General features: G+C 40.8%; 1 protein-coding gene across 1 annotated transcript in view; it reads right to left on the bottom strand.

Annotated features, from left to right (window-relative positions):
* The window catches only part of cdh23 (cadherin-related 23), a 1,109,092-nt gene that overhangs the window by 241,112 nt on the left and 850,003 nt on the right, over positions 1-17,977 (bottom strand). The window lies entirely within an intron of this gene.

Here is a 17,977-nt window from a genome sequence, read left to right as displayed (position 1 = left end):
GGACAGAAAAGCTTTTCCTGTCAGTCCTGAAGTTCGATTTCCAAAGGGATCTCTCCATTAAGATCTCCTTTTAACACGAAGCAACTCGTATCTCGTTGCATTGCTTAAATCCAATCTGAAAAGCTATGAAGGATAATATCAGAAAGGAAATAAATGGAAGGACCGAGGCACCAGAAAGTTCAACTGAATTTGCTAATTATAGCTTTGATGCAAAATGCAAGTCACAAATTGTGCAGAACCCTATGTACCTTGTTACATTGAGGTTTCCTGTTCTTAACTTTCTATACAAGTCAGGTAATGGCATGCAGAATAATCCTAACAAACTCTAAGAGATGATTACCACCAGAGAAACCATCAGTTTTTTAAAAAGTAAGCTCGCTGTCCGACAGGGTTAACAAGAAATAGAATTACCACAGTAAATTGTACTGAGAAAAAATGGAAATGGTTGGGGAATTGATTTATTTGTATTGCTCTTTGATGTACCTGTTCTTTGCAAAGAGAGCAACACAGGAAGCGCTGGAGGAACTCAGCAGGTCAGGCAGCATCTACGGGCGGAATGAACAGTCAACATCACCTGTTTATTTGGCTCCATAGATGCTGCCTGACCTGAATTCCTCTATAATTTTGTGCGTTGCTCTGGATTTCCAGCATCAGCAGAATCTCTTGTGTCTGTGCAAAGATGGTTTCTGATTGCTCAACTGACTTCAGAGAAGCAGGATAAGAACCATATTTGAGATGCTGTGGCAAGTTTGTTAAGGTTGGGAAGGCTGTTAGAAAATGAAGGCATCCTTAGCTTTATTAAGAGATTACTAAAGCCAGGATGTTGCACTAAAATATTAGTTAAGCTGCAGTTAGAATACTGCGTCCAGTTCTAGTAGAAAGTGCATATGGGAAGCTGGAGTGAAAAAGAATGCCTGATTTCTGGATGCATGCAGAGTTATTATTGGAAGAAAGTGTTTCCCCAGGGGAAGTGAGGCGGGATATTCAGTAAGCTGCAGATCCATATCCCTGTCAGACATATTTCATAGAATCACAGAATTCTTATGGCACAGGAAGAGGCCATTCACACTATCAAGAATGTGTTGGCCTGAACCGGAGTAATCCCACCGATTATCTTCCTGCTCTTTCCCCACCGCCTGTGTATCAGCCTTTTTCATACAGAACATAGAACAGTGCAGCATTGGAACAGGTGTTTTGGTCCATTGCCTGCACTGACCATGATGCCAAATGATACTAAACCAATCTGCCTGCACGTGGTCCATATCCCTCCATTCCTTGCATCTTCACATGCTTTTTAAGTACCACTGTAGTGTCTGTCTGATGTTACTACTAGCCTTACAGTGTTTTTCAGGCATCTCCCACTATGTGTAAAATTAAGGTGCCCCACACATCTCCTTTAAACTTTCCCCCTCTCAGCTTAAATTTATGCCCTTCAGTTCATGCCCCTCCATTTCCGACTTGAAAACAATAAGTGACAGTTTCCACTGCTCCTGGAGGTGCTCAGTGCTGGATTCCAGATCTGAGTTAAAGTTCCTACATTTTTTTTGTATCATATTGCAAAAAAAAAAGTTAAACTGTGTCCCAGTGGTTTCATGATGGGAACAACATCCCTCAATCTACCCTATCTAAATCTAACAAGGTTTCATATATCTCTAAAAAATTTCCTCTAATTTTTGCTTTCTCTAAACAGTGCAACCATAGTTTCACCAGTTCAATCTGGCAGCCAAAAATTAATGATCTTGGAATAATGCCAGTAAATACCTCTGCGCCATTTCTGGGAGCTCATAACTTTCCAAACAACCAGAACTGGATGCAAATTTAAAGTTCAAAGTAAATTTATTATCAAAGTACATAGATATCACCATATACAACCCTGAGATTGAATTTCTGGCAGGCATATTTAATAAATGCAATAACCATAATAGAATCAATGAAAGACTGCACCAATAGGGTGGACAACCAGTGTGGAAAAGGCAATTTTACTGTATAATAACAAAAGAAGGAAAAAAAAGTAATATAAATAATAATATTAAATACATAAATAAGCAAGCAATAAATATTGAGAACATGTAATGAAGAGTCCTGAAAGGTGAGTCATGGGAACAGTCAGTGATGGGGCAAGTGAAGTTATTCTCCCTGGTTCAGGAGCCTGGCAGTTGAGGGATACTAACTGTTCCTGAACCTCATAGTGTGAGTACCTTCTTCCTGAAGACATCAGAGAGAAGAGAGCGTGACCAAGGTGGTGGGAGTGCTTGATTATGGATGCTGCTTTCTCGCAACTGTATCCCATGTCAATGTGCTCAAAGATGGTGAAGGCTTTACCCATTATATCCTGGGCCAAATCCACTACTTTTTGTAGGATTTTTCATTCAAGGACATTGGTGTTTCCATACCACGCTGTGATGCAGCTAGTCAATATGCTCTCCACCACACATCAATAGAAGTTCTGAAAACTTGTGCCAAACAAGTTTGGCCAAACAACTGACGGGTGTACTCAAAGTCATTTTTAATCTCTCACTACTGCAGTAGGAAGCTTCAAAAGAGCAACAATTATACCAGTGCCCAAGAAAAGTAGTGCGAGTAAGTTGCCGCAATGACTATTGTCTAGTAGCACTCACATCTATGGTGATGAAATGCTTTGAGACGTTGGTCATGGCTAGAATCAACTGCTGCTTTAGCAATTTGTCTATTGCCACAGTAGACATTGAGACATAATCTCAATTGCTTTTCACGAGGCCTTAGATCACCTGGACAATACAAACACCTATGTCAGGATGCTGTACATTTACCGTAGCTCAACGTTCAGCACCATCATTCCTTCAGTCCTGATCGAAAAGCTACAGGACCTGGGCCTCTGTACCTCCTTCTGCAACTGGATCCTTGACTTCCTAACCGAAATACCACACGATGCGGATTAGTAAATACATTTTCTCCTTGCTGATGATCAACACTGGTACACCTCAGGGATGTGTGCTTAGCTCATTGCTCTAATCTCTCTATATCCATGATGGTGTGGCTAGGTATGGCTTAAATGCCATCTATAAATTTGCTGATGATACTACCATCATTGGCAGAATCAGAGATGGAGACCAGAGGGCGTACGGGAGCAAGATAACAGCTAATTGAGTGGTGTCGCAACAACAACCTGGCACTCAATGTCAGTAGGACCAAAGAGCTGATTGTGGACTTCAGAAAGGGCAATACAAGGGAACACAAATCAATCCTCCATATGATTTCTAAATGGACATTGAACCCATGAACAACACTTTACTTTTTTATTATTTCTATTTTTGCACTACTATTTTTAATTTAACTATTTAATATACATACATATACTTACAGTAATTCTTTTATTTTTTCTATATTTATCATATATTGCATTGTACTGCTGCCACTAAGTGAACAAATTTCACGACATGCCTGTGGTATTAAACCTCATTCTGATTATTGTATGAATTACATAAATATCACTGAGTTAAGAATTATGGGCCAGCTATGATTTGCAAAAATGATCTGTGTTATTTGGCTCTGACTGTCCTGCACGAGGAATGATGTTTGGGACAGCAATAGCAGTTCAAATCTTTGTGCCTGTGTTGGTGCCTAATGTACAGTACTGAACGTGAAATCAAGTAACCTCAAAGTTCAAAGATATTCTATTATCAAAGTGCATATATGTTACCATACACTGCCACAAGATTAATTTCAGGAAAAAAAGTTACAGAAAAAAAGCAATCCAGTAGAAGTTATGAAAAACTATATATAAATGGATGAAGACTGACAATCAATGTGCAAAAGACAAACTGCAAATGAAAAATACTCAGAACATGAATTACAAGCAGCCCTTAATAATGAGTCTGTAGATCACAGAATCAGATAAGAGTAGTTATTTAAACCTGTTCTAGGGCCTGATGGTTATAGGGTAATAACTGCTCCTGAACCTGGTGGTGTGGGACTGAAGGCTTCTGCAAATCCTTCCTGATGGTAGATGTGAGAAGAGGCCATGGTCTGCATAGTGGGGGACTTTGATGATGGATGTTGCTTTCTTGCAGCAGTGCACCTATTTGCCAGCACTATGTCTGAACTTGGGTATACTTTTCTCAAGATGTTATCTCTTGTAACTGTGATTTCCTGCCTCAGTTTAAAGTTGGCAATAGGCCTCATTCTTTTCAAAAGACTTTGCTTGTCAAGAGAAAGACTGTCCGCAAGCTTTCACGGCCATTTGATCATATCTGAACAAATCTATTTTTCTCTTTATGGAGATCTGTAATGCAGAAGGAAGCTCGTTAGCTCATCATTTACAGTGATCACATGTGCTTCTCCCCACGTTCCTCCATTCCCTACCTCCCCTTCCAAAAAAAAACAAGAATGCCCTAATCTCAAACACAAGAGATTCTGAAGATGCTGGAAATCCAGATCAACACACACAAAATGCTGGAGGAAATCAGCAGTTCAGGCAGCCTCTATGGAGCCGACATTTCAGACTAAGAACCTTCAATCAGGACTTGAAGATGGGTCTCAGCCTGAAATGTCAGCTCTTTGTTCCTCTCCATAGATGCTGTCTGAACTGCTGATGTCCTAACTCCTCTGCTCCATACTTCTGCTAATTGTCCTGAATTTGATTTCAACTGGTTTCTTCACTCTTTATTTTCTCAAGTACCTGATAAAGTTAATTACTTCCATTTGGTCTTCAATAAGCACCCAGCAAGTGCAATCCAACTGTTAGATAAAAATAAAAACTGCTGGAAAATCTTAGGAGGACAAGCATCATCTATGGAAAGAGGAACAGTTTCAGGCCCTCTTCATCTTTGACATCCTAGAGGGGACAGGCAGATGCTCTTATAGCTTGGAGGGTGTGGAGTTTGTGAGGTGGTCCACTTACATGAGCTTCCATATGCTCCTGATGCATAGAGTTGAAGTTCTCAATACCATCCCTGAATGCACCTAGAACAACCTTTGAGATGCTAGAGGATGCTGGAGGAACTCAAGCGGTCAGACAGTATTCATGGAGGGAAATGAACAGTTGATATTTCAAGTTGAAAGCCTTTGACTACCTGTCCCATCTAGGGAAGAGTTTGCAATTCCACATTGATCTCAATAGACATCTTGGAACCCAGAATGCCAAAGTGAATGCAAATCTTCCTGCATATCCATTGTAGTATTTCACTGGAAGGTCTCTTCAAGGTATGCCCATTTTGAAGCAGCTTTCCTCCAGTCCAGATGAAGGGTTTTGACCTGAAAGATTGACTGTCCATTTCCCTCCATGGATGCTGCCTGACCTGCTGCGTTCCTCCGACATTTTGTCTGTTAGTCCAGATTACAGCATCTGCAGTCTTTTGAGTCTCCTGAATACACTTACTCTTCCCTGAGTCATTATTAATTTGTAGGAGTTAGTGGGGATACTGCATTCCTCCAGGTGACCTTGAGCACCACCTTGAATCTTTTTCTTTCTTTGACCACATGGTATATACTCCTCGTAACAGTTTCTGTTTCAAGAGCTCGGTGTCAGGCATACAGAAGCTGTGGCCGTTTCAAAGGAGCTGAGACTCTAAATTTGGCCCAAGAGAGATTCCTGTTCCTTTCCAGTAATTCAGAACTATGGGTATAAAGAATCAACATGTGACAGGTTAAAAGAAACTTGATCACTTCAGAAGATGGATTAGTCCCAGGAGTCAAATCTAATCAAGAAATTTTCACTCATCTTCCATCAGCATACTTCCCAGTTCCTATTTCAAATTCTCAACTTTTTAGTTAACAGCAGCTTGTTTCCTGCATTAGTTGACTTCCCTAATAAACACTTAGAAACACAAGAGCATAACCATACGGTAAATGCTGAATTCTATGGGCACAATGAATATTGGAGCCTTAGTGAGGTCAAATGACCATAATCAACACTGTAGAGTAGTGAATCTGTGGAAATATGTGCATAGGGAAGTAGTAGAGTATGGGTTTCCAAACGTTTTTTTAAGCCATATGACATTAAACATGGGGTCCGTGGACCACAGGTTGGAAACACCTGCAGTAGAGGCTACCTCATTAAATACATTGAAGACAGTTAGATAGATCTTTACATAGCAAGGAATTTAAGAGTTATAGGGAAAAGACAATTAGGTGGAGCTGTGTTTATAGCCAGATCAGCCATGATCTTATTGAATGCAGGGGCAGGCGCAATGGGCCAGATGGCCAATTCCTGCTCCTATTTCTTATGTTGTAGTATAAGATGCTATAATGCATGCTTCCATGATGAAAATTGGTTACTAAGTGATCAATGGATTAGAGAACAGTTTTTGCCTTATATGGGCTGCAATGACTCGACTCTATAATGTGAAGCTTCTGAGAAATGTAACTATTGCATTATAGCTGAATCATCTGTCAAAAATGTGGCTGATCTATTCCATTTTTGATCACATTTTAAATTTTAAAACTGGTTCCAGATGAATGGTTTTGAACCTGAAATGCCAAGAGTCCATTTTCCTCCAGAGGCTGTCTGATCTGCTGAGTTCCTCCACCTTCTTCTTTATTGCTCCAAATTCCAGAATCTGCAGTCTCTTGTGTCTCCAATTTTCACTCAGTCCCCGCTTTATTGGCTACAGGACGTATGTAAAAAAGTGGCCACTGAATGTATTTCTGTATGTTCATGGTCTTCTGCTGCTGTAGCCTATCCACTTCAAGTTTCGACATGTTGTGTGTTCTGTACACTACTATTGTAGCGTGTGGTTATTTGAATTACTGTTGCCTTCCTGTCAGCTTGAACCAGTCTGGTCATTCTCCTCTGACCTCTCTGACAAGACATTTTCACAGAACTGCTGCTCATTGTATGTTCTTTGTTCATCACACAATTCACTATAAACTCTAGAGACTGTTGTGTGTGAGTTTATGATTCAAAGATTCAAAGCACATTTATTATCAAAGAATGTATAAATCACACACCTTGAAATGTGTTTGATTACAGGCAGCCACAAAGCAAGAAACTCAAATAACCTAATTTTAAAAAAGACCAAATACCACTGTGCAGAGAAAGAGACAAAAAAATACACTGTGCAAACAATAGAAGCAAGCCACCAGCATCCTGAACCAGACCGAGACCCTGAGCGGCTGGAGTAAACCCAAGCCAAGCCTCGGTCCCCAGGTTTCACATCTGCAGGTCAGAAACACATAGCAGCCAAATCAGATCACAGCCTCGGTGCTGTGAAGAAAGGAATGAACACTCACAGGGCAGTGAGCGAAATCAGCTTGACCCTTGCCTCTGTACCCAACACTGGGGCTTCCAGTCTATCTGTGCTGGCATTTATATTGTCCAAACACTGAGTAGTTCCACGTTCTAGGACTTTAATCCCAGCTCCCCAATACGCCTGGCTCTCCCGGCCCAAAGCCGTTCTCCATCTCACCAAATCGACCCAGTGCTTGGACCGATCCAACTTCACACCCAGGTTAGGTGGATGGATGTCAAAACTCTCCTGCATAGACTCCTCTCCAAGTTGTTCAGTCCACCTCCAGAAGCGATACGATCTCTGTCTTTGTCCGCAGCTCAAACATGTTGCACCTGTGTAATGCCCAACACTGCTCAACCCCCCCCCCCGCAAACCAGCCTCCCCTTCGCCTGCCTCCTCACTGTCTGCGGCGATAGTTCACCACAATTTTCTTCATGAAAGATGTTATAAATAATGGTTTTTAGTCAATTCACTTGTCTTATGATTTACCAGTAAGCTGTCACACATATTTGGTTGCACCATGTTAAACATGAAGTGCTCTAATCACCCGGACCGGCACCAACAATCTTTCCACAGTCAAAGTCACAAATCACATTCTTTCCCCATTCTGATGTTTTCCCTGAACAATAACTGAACCTCTCTACCATGTCTGTGTGCTTTTTATTGAGTTTCTGCCACATGATTGGCTGATTAAATATTTGCATTAATGAGCTGGTTTAATCCAATAATGTGGCCACTGGGTGTATATTTAGTTGACACCCCTTGTTAACTGTGATCATGATGAATGACGTAGGAAGTGTGAGGGATGAAAGGGTGGTGAGTGGCTGTCCTGTTTCTAAACTCCTTTTTTGGGGCTTTCTCTCAAAGGATGATCCTTCCTTCAACTATTCACCCCCGTGCTGAGGCCTTCATGGACTTTATCACTCACTGAAAAGGAGCACCATGTTTGTAGTTACTGATTTAACTCGATAGCCTTTGTAAACAGCATCTCTGCTTCTCTAAAGTCTTGCCTGCAAGCGTGCGATACACATGAGCAGTTGCAATTTTCTTTTGGGGAGGGCAGAGTTCAAAAGATCAACCAGTAATTCAGAACCAAAGCTATTTCTTGACAATGGTCAGAACTGACCACATTTTGGTTGGCTTTTTAATTCTTTTCTTTTGCGATTTTAGGAACTATGTACCATAAAACCCCTTGGGAAGTGGTTAATCTCAGAAATGGTGCAGCAGAATCTCTTTCTCGCTGCACCTCTGATCATTCTGTGTTTATTTAAATAAACCCTTAATTTCCGTTTTACAATTACCAGAGGTTTTTAGGAGAGGCAGGATGCAGGTATTTTGAATCAATCTTATTATGATAGACAACAGCTTCACTCTTAATGCTAATTTTTAATAATTATGACTCATTTTCAAGGAAACAGCTTGGCATTCAATACCAGTTTCTGTTCTTTTTTTCATTTAGCACTTCTTGATGGAGAGACGGAGTTTTCTTTGTTGCCAGGGGAGGGTTGATTTAATCTAAGCCTCAACACTGATCCGACAGCATTACATGAACACTCCAAAGGAATATAGTCTGAACCTGAGCCAAATAAACTCCGACGGTAGATCAGGATGGGGTCAATGTGATTCATCAACAAGTGAAATGATTGATTATGGGAATGTAGTGTAAAGTACAGCACAGGAACAGGCCCTTAAGCCCATGATGTCTGTGCCAAACATGATTCTGAATTAAGCTGCATCTCTTCAGTCTGCACAATCCAAATTCCTCCTTTCCCTGCATAATCATGTGTCTAAAAACCGCTTAAATGTCACTGTCACATCTGTTCCAGGCACCCACCACTCTCTGTGCATTATCTTGCTCCACACATCTGGTGGGCCTTTCGGGCCTAGTACCGTGCTGCATCTCTAAATAAATAAACAGAAATATACTCTCCTCTCTCACCCTTAATACACACCCTCTAGCACTTAAATATTCCTACTCTGACTGTTTACACAATCCATGCCACTCATAATTCTATAATTTCTATCGGGTCCCACCCCACCTCTGTTGCTCCAGAGAATACAACCAATGTTTGTCCAAATGCTCCTTGTAGCTCATACCCTCTAATGCAGGCATGTAGATGTAGTCTGAAGTCTGAAGGATGTATAAGACTTCTAAGCAAGTTTTTATGTGATAATTCTGTTTTATTCTCCCCCCACCCCAGCACAGAGCAGACCAGATGATTGCTAATACCTGACCCACATCAATTACCTCACCCTTCATGGCTTCCAAGATCTAAGGCCTCCACCCATAGGCTGTGACAGAGTTAGGGTAGAGTGGTGGATTGGAGTGGGCAAGAGAGAAAACAACATTGAGAAGGGTTTGGGGGAAGACATTGACAGGAGGGAATTAGAGAAAAACATCATTGGGAGGTGAATACAGAGGGGAAAGGTGTGTCAGGGAAGATCAGGGCAGGGGAAAATACGGAATGGAGGGAGCAGTTTAGTATAAAGGGAGGTGGGACTGAATGGGACGTACAGGGAGGGAGGGAAGTATTTGAGGGGGCTGAGAAGGGAAGGAGGATTAGGTAAGTTAGTGTAAAGGAAGTAGGTGGGCTTAGATGGAGAGGAAGAGGATTGAAGAAGTGTTTATGTGGACAGAGTATACTTATGTGCATGTGTGTGTGTTTGAGTGTGTTTCACGTTACATTCAGGCAGGACCTGATGTCCAGTTGTCTTAGATCTCTTTGTTTTTGAACCAAGGACACACTGTGTTGTGTACAGCATCAAGCTAAGATTAAAGAATTCATAACACATCGACATTGCATACTCTGTGACAATAAGTAACTCTCAAACCAATATGTATAGCTGAAAGCATAAAGAATGCTGTTTCACTTATCTTGACTGTAGCTGTCAGTTCTTTGCTTTACTGATCAAAAACGTTCATTGATTTTCCATACTCAGTTTGCTAATTAGTCTTCCCAAGAACCAACACAGCAATCTACAAAATCTTCTCATGTTACTTTAAAAAATGTTCTTAATGATTGTTTAAATGACTACTCCTTCTCTTAATTTGTTTCTGTTGTTCCAATTTATTTTTGTTTGAGCTGCCACTTTCTGACAGAGCTTCACTTTGATTCCTAATTCCTTCTATCCTCTCTTATGGGTTATCTCATCATTCTTTGGAGCAAAAGGAGATGAGAGGTGACTTGATAGAGATGTACAAGATGATAGGGGGCATAGATCTAGGGGATAACCAGAGGCATTTTCCCTGAGGTGGAAATGGCTAATACCAGGAGCTACAATTTTAAGATGATTGCAGTAAAGTATAGGGGGGATTTTAAAGATAAGTTTTTTTTTACACAGAGAGTGGAGAGTGCGAGCAACACCCTGCCAGGGGTGGCAGTAGAGGCAAATACATTGGGGCATTTAAGAAACACTTAGATAGGCACATGTATGATAGAAAAATGAAGGGTTATGAAGAAGGGAAGGGTTAAATTACTGTTGGAAAAGGTTAAAGGGTCAGCACAATAGTGTGGGCCGAAGGGGCTCTACCGTACTGTAATGTTCTATGTTCTATAAAAATGAGTTTCTGTGCATTGCTGCAAGCTTGCTGGATTAAAGTAAGAGCAATAGATACAACAAAGAAAAACGCATGACATCAAAGAAGTCAGATTAATATTGTTTGCTGTAAAACACATTAATCCAGTAAATCTCATGATTCTTTTGTCAATAAGCTGTACATCTTTTAGCAGGGCCGGTAAGGATGACTCCTGCAAGCAATGTGTACTTGAACAGAACTGTGACTGTAGGGATGTTCCATGATGCAATGTCACTGTGGAAGATTAAAGTCTGTAAATGATCACAGACCTACGGAAACATCTGTGACTGCACCTGTTATTGCAGAACAAACCATATTTGTCATACCACTAATATAAGCACAGTGTGTAGTCATCAATGTTAAAGGTTTGAAATGAATCATTAACATATATTGTAGCATTCTTATACTCTGGCTCAGTTGTTAGATTTCTTGCCCTTAGTCTGAAGTTTGCAGGCTCTTGTCTCAATTCAGTGATTTAAGAATATTTTGACTGTCATTTCTACTTCATTACCAAAGGACAATGGTACTGTAGGAGGTGATGCATTTTGAATTTAAAACCAAGTCCCCTGCTTTATCAAGTGGAGATTAAAGATCCCCCTGCACAATTGCTCAGAGACAGCCAGTTCTTCTTGAGGACCTGGCCAACACTTATCCTTCAAGGAACATCAATAAAATTGATCAATAGTATATTATTGTTTGGTTGTATATGGGAAGTTTCTATGTTCAAGCAAAACAGCAACGGCTGATCTTCACAAGTTCTTCATTGGCTGACTGATGCTTTGAGTTGCCTAAGATTATGAAAAGCATTGCAAAAATGCAAATATTTTTCAGATAAATTTTAAATGAGCTCCACTTTACATTTATTGCTAGCATACCCATCATTTCACATCTCCACCTACGTTGATGCACATTAAGTAAGTATCCAGTCCAGGAGTAGGTTTCGACCTGAAACATTAACTCTTCATTTTCCTCCAATGATGCTGTCTGACCTATGGAGTTGCTCCAGCATTTTCCTGCTGATACATTCACTCTATGTAATCGTCTTTCATAAGCTAAACGAATACGACGCTGAGCAATGCTTTAACACATGCGGCACAGATGTATATTTGCCCAGTGAGAGATTCACTGCTCATGCAATGTCCAGTCTTCATTGTCACAACACTTTTCTGTTGACTCAGAAACATTCCAAGACACATTGTGTGCAGGTAGACTGCTGATTTCCTGAAACTGTGCTCCCAATGCAGAAAAGCCAATAATGCTGTAGGTGGTATAGCCATCTCACAGCCCCAGTGATCTGGGTTTGATTCTGACCTTCAGTGCATTTTGTGCAGAGCTAGCATATTTTTCTTGTGATTGTGTGCATTTCCTCTGGCTATTCTGTATTTCTCCCATATCCCCAAAGATGAGCTGGTAGGTTTATGGCCTCTGTAAGTTACACCTGGATGGTACGTCAGGAGAATTATGGGGTGTGAGTGGGCATGTGTGAGAGAACAAGTTACAAGGAAAATAAGTGGTGGTGTGGGACTGATGTGATTGTTCTGAGACCTGAAACACGAGCTTCTGCAGAAGCTGGAAATCTTGAACAACGCACACAAAATGCTGGTGAAACTTAGGAAATCAGGCAGCATTTATGCAGGGGAAATAAACAATCAAAAGATCCAGGCTGAGATCCTTCATCAGGACAGGAAAGGAAGGAGTCAGAAGCTGGAATAAGGAGTCTGGGGAGAGGGGAAGGAAGACAGACTGGCTTGAGATAGGTGAGAGCAGGTGAGCGGGAAGTTTGGTGGGTGGGAGAGGAGGGATAATCTAACAAGCCAGGAGGTGATAGGTGGAAGAGGTAAAGAGCTGAAGAAGAAGAAATCTAATAGGAGAGGACAGTGGAGCATGGAAGAAAGGGAAGGAAGAAAACAACCAGAGAGAGGTGATGGTGAGGAAAAGGAAAGAGTGAGAAGATAACCAGAATGATGAATGGAAGAAGAGGAGAGAGGAGGGGAGAAATTACTGGTAGTTAGAGATATTGACGTTCATGCCATCAGGTTGGAGACTACCCAGAGAGAATATGACATGAAATTTGCTGTTTTGCGGCAACAGAAGTCAGCATTTTGGGCCAAGATCAGGTGGGGGTGGGGGAACTATCATCTCCTAGCTTCGTACTACATCCCCCACCCCCACACACCCACTTTCCCCCTCTCCTGGCTTTACCTACCACCTGCCAGCTTCTATTCTCCATCTCCTCCATCCACCTTCTTATTTCTGGCTTCTGCCCTCCTTCCTTTCCAGTCCTGACAATGGGCCTCAGCCCAAAATGTCAACTGTTCATTTGCCTCCATTGATGATGCCTGACCTGCTGAGTTCCTCCACCATTTTGTGTGTGTTCTGAGATCGGATATGGATTTGATGGACTGAATTGCCTCCATCTATGTTAGCAAAAGATATCATAGACCATGGAGGTCACAGTCCCTGAATCACTACCTGGGCAGACCTCTGGCTAACGCAATTTATGAAACAAAAAATAAACGTGGAACAGCCAAAAGTATATTAAGCATTCCTGAAGTACACCCCCATCCCATGCCTGCTGAGAAAACCCTTGCATGTGAATGTTAAGCATTCTGATATTTTTTCCTGTAATATATTCCATTCCCAGGAAATAGTTTGTGGAGCAGTAAGAGGTCACTTGTGACAGATTACCGACCTTATTTACATTCATGGAACATATGTTGTGCTGTCAGTGGAATGACTAGGGGCTGTTCCAAATAAGTTTCAAGGCAGCAATCCCATGTTGTGCCGGCAATGACTGAGCACATGCTCGACTGGATGATTTAACAGCTGGTCACAGCAGATCACAGAAAAATAGCACGCACAGTACCTACAGGTGTGGAATTATTATTAAGACCAGCAGACAGAGCTTTGGGCCATGAATTCAAATTCCACCAAAAACAGCTGGGGCACTTAAATTCAAGTAACTAAATAAACCTAAAATTTCAAAGAATAAGAGAGATTGAGCATGGATTGTCATAGAAAAAAAAATTTGTTTCTGTCTGTCCCTAACCTAATCTAGTCTGAAAGTGATTTCATTCCTGAGAATGTGCCCTCAGTTCAGGAGAAACTAGGCCAATGAATTTCTAAATTCAGGCTCATTCCATAAATTCACCACACTTTGCATTAAAAGGTCCCTTTTAAATTTTCCCTTTCTCACCCTAAACGTATGTCCCTTATTTTAGATTCTCTGATCCTGGGGAATAGACTGTTACCGTCCACCTTATCTATGCCTCTCAAAATTTTAAACACTTCCTATAAGGTCACTCCCTTCCGTCTCCTATGGTCCACAGAATAAAGTCCTAGCCTGCTGTACTCTCTCTATAACTCAGGCCCTCAAGTCATGGCAACATCCTCATGTTGAGATACATGAGCCCCGTGGCCCAGCAAGCCCCCAATTTAATCCTAACCTCATCATGGTACAATGCATAATGACCAATCAACCAGCATGTTTTTGGACCATGGGAGGAAACCAGAGCACCCAGAGGAAACAAATGTAGTTATGGGGAAAATGTACAAATTCCTTACAGGCCATGGTGGGAACTGAAATGGGGTTGCTGGTACTGTAAGCGTCGTGCTAATCACTACACTACCATGCTGCTGCTATCTTCATTTAAGACATATAGCACATCATTTAAACAAGTACATGGAGTTGAATGACCAAGAGAGATATGAGCCCAATGCAAAAATTGGGTGTAGTTGGGTTGATGCTGTCGTCATTATGGCCTGGTTGAGCCGAAAGGCCTGTAGACAGACAGCATTGTTTTAAGACTTTCTGACAACAAGTACCTAAATACAAGCATTGACAATGACATCTGTGTTATATGAGCAAATAAAAAATACTGGACTGTTACGTTGTTACCCAATAATTTTTTTTTCCTTACTTCCTGCTATGATTGACTGGCAAGTGAAAAACCAATTACGTTTCAATAAAATAAAACTTACACAACAGCACAAACTTCATTTATTTAAGGGCCCAAATGACCTGTCAAGTTTTCTAAGCTAGTTAACTTCTGAGCCAAATGCATTGCTTGTGACTAAAGAAGTTACCAGAGATCATTTTGCTTATAAATTAAGTGCACCAGTGATGAGTTTACTATGAATTATTCGCTGGTCTCTATTTGAATCAACACAAATAAAAACAAGGAAATGTGTAAAATGCTCAGAGGAAGCAAAATCAATGCCAGAACAACATGGACTGTGTTTGGAGAAAGGGGAAGAAATACTTAATGCACTCATATAAAATCTTACTGTTTTAGGGGAAGTGTTAATCCACATTAGATGCGATGAGCTCTCAGGTTAAATAGTGTAGAGTTTGACCTCACAAGGATCACAGATCGTTCTGCCTTGAAAATAGATGGATAGCTTTTTTTATTGTCATTAGATCCAAAGTCTCCGTGCAAGAGCAGAGTGGAATTAGCCTCACCATATGGACCACAGCAGCTCATTTCAACAACTATCATCACCACAAAGGTCATTAGGGATGGCCCTGTCAGACAGTAAAATCAGAGTTCACATTTTTTTTTACATGAACTAAGAAATCCATTACAGTGGATAACACATTGCTCAACATGCCGGAAATGGTGCTTGTGGAAGCATCAGTCTCTAGTCCAATGTCCGCAACCCTCAGTCTTGTCCAAGTCCAGGTCTGCCGGAGGTCGGAGGCCGAAGGAAACGACCTGCCGTGAGGTTGAAGGATTGTGTATGTATGTGGGTGGGAAGAAGGAGCGGGGCTTGTTTCGCTGTTGTTGCTTGTTCTGTACTGTTCTGCCAAGCACGGTGGGCATGTTGTGCTGGCACCGGAATGTACGGCGACGCTTGCCGCCTGCCCCCTGCACACTCTTGGGTGTGTTGGTTGTTAATGCAAACAACTCATTTCACTGTACGTTTCAATGTCCGCGTGATAAATAACCTGAATCTTGAATTGCTGTAACTGCTCTGCCATTTGAGAGATTACCGCAAGTCTGGGACCTTTCTGTCATTTCCCATATCCTTTTAAATGTTTAGTTAATAAAAATTTATCAGTCTCAGATGTAAAATTAACCCTTATCTGTGCAGCAATTGCCATTTGGGAAAGTGTTCCAAATCTTTATTACCCTTTGCATGTGGAAGTAATTTCCATGTTGTTGCTGTTTCAAGAAAAGACATTTTTCTGGTTAGTCATTTGTAGTACTATAAATTAGACCTATGGGACAGGGCCAAGTAGGTGAAGCGTCTGTATGACCAGGGAGAACACTGGCTGTTATAATAAAACCTCAAGGCAAACATACAATTAGAGTTGGTAAAGCAAAAACAATAATGAACTGGTGTTCTTTATTTTTTAATTTAGAAGTACAATGCAGAATAGGCTTTTCCGGCCATTCGAGCCTCACTACCCAGCAACCCCCGACAACCCTAGTTGTCTAACTCTAACCTAGTCCCGGTGCAATTTACAATTGCCAATTAACCTACTAACTGGTACATTTTTGGTCTGTTGGAGGAAACTGGAGCACCCGGAGAAAACCACACATTCCATGAGGACTTGCAAAGGGCACTGGTTTTGGACACCAATCTCTGACACCCTATGCTACAAGTGGCACCCAATATTACATTCAGTAATATTCTAAAATATGATGCTTTTTAAATATCATTGTTAAGATATAAGCACAAAATCAACCTTTGTGGCTTAACTGGCTGCAGGAGCCACTCTAGAATATCAGTAAGTATGTAACATACAGATAGAAAGTCTGTGCGCTGTAATTCGTTTACTGAAATAGTGCAACAAATGCACAAAATTATTTAAGAACAGAGCAATTCTAGCAACAGCAAACAATTGAATTCACCCTCTCAAACTTGTGAGTGAAAATGTAAAAACAATAATGCTTTAAAAGTTCCTTCCTTGGAAACTTTACAATTTATATTAATGATGATAAATCTTCATTCCTCAGTTACTTATTAAGTATATTCACGCAAAAAAAAACCTTCCCCTCATAAACACTCCCTGTGACCTAAGAAAATATGTAACTTTTGGACATATTGAACATCAAAGCCTTTACCAAGCAGCTTGTGGCTTGCATCTTACCAACATCATCACAAGGATCACGATTAATAGTCTTGCTAGAAGACCACTGACATCCAGCATTGACATTACTTACAGTGAGCAATGAAATCTATTATGGTGGACAGCATGCGTTGCTCAACCCATGTTGGGAATGAGGCTTGTGGAGACATCAGTATCCGATGACATACATAAATAAGGAAATAGCATGTAGTTTTCCAGCAGGATGGCTCTTGCAAGGCTGCCCTTATCCATTAGCATCCATTGTTGATGGCTTTCAACTATTGCTGTATTAACCTTGCCTTGAACTAGCCCCCACCTTCCAGTACTGATCCACCATCCTCAAGCACAGAATCCTCTGAAGCAATACTGTACTTAAGATCTACAGGTTTGCAATGGTAACATCCTTGGAAGAAGTTGTTCCACCCAGAGGAAAGTCAGTTGAATTATACAAATTTGTCACAAGTTTCTGTTTATAAACATGCTGAGGCATACTGAACTGCAGCATATATTGTACGTGTGCCTTCAGGAATTAGGTGTGCCACATCATATGACTTGTTCTAAAATCCATCACTATTAATGAGGCATGGTTCGTTAACAATATAGGACGTCTGATTAAAGGGTTTGATTTACTTGCTAAACAAATAGACACAACAAAAGGCTGATAGAACCAACCAACATTACAAAAAGAGTGGTTAAAACATAGGTTTTAAGGAGCTTCTTAATGGAGGAAAGAGAAGTGAATGAATGATTAAAGAAATTTTAAACTCTATGGCCTCAAGATAGTTTGCAGTATTTTTAAACCTGGCTGAGCTTATCGAAACAGCAGAATTTCTTGTGAGCTTAGAGAAACTGCTAAAGCAGAAAAATTACATTTAAAATCCCAATCAGACTTTTTATAGAACATTGCAAAATCTACCCGTGAGTGATAACTAGAGGGCATTGATTTGCAATTGGCAAAAGTAGCAGAGCGAAAAATTTTGTTCCTTGATACACAGCCAGTTGTGATGTGGAATGTTCAATTGAAAGTGGCTATTGAAAGGAACTGGATCAATACTTCAAGGTAAAACATTTAGAGTGATGATTGCAAAGGAACATGGGATTGAGACAAATAGAAAA

This window comes from Hypanus sabinus, chromosome 21, assembly GCF_030144855.1.
Source record: "Hypanus sabinus isolate sHypSab1 chromosome 21, sHypSab1.hap1, whole genome shotgun sequence".
In the NCBI taxonomy this organism is placed as follows: domain Eukaryota; kingdom Metazoa; phylum Chordata; class Chondrichthyes; order Myliobatiformes; family Dasyatidae; genus Hypanus; species Hypanus sabinus.
Note: the sequence above shows the minus strand (reverse complement) of the source record. Positions and strands in the feature narration are given on the sequence as shown.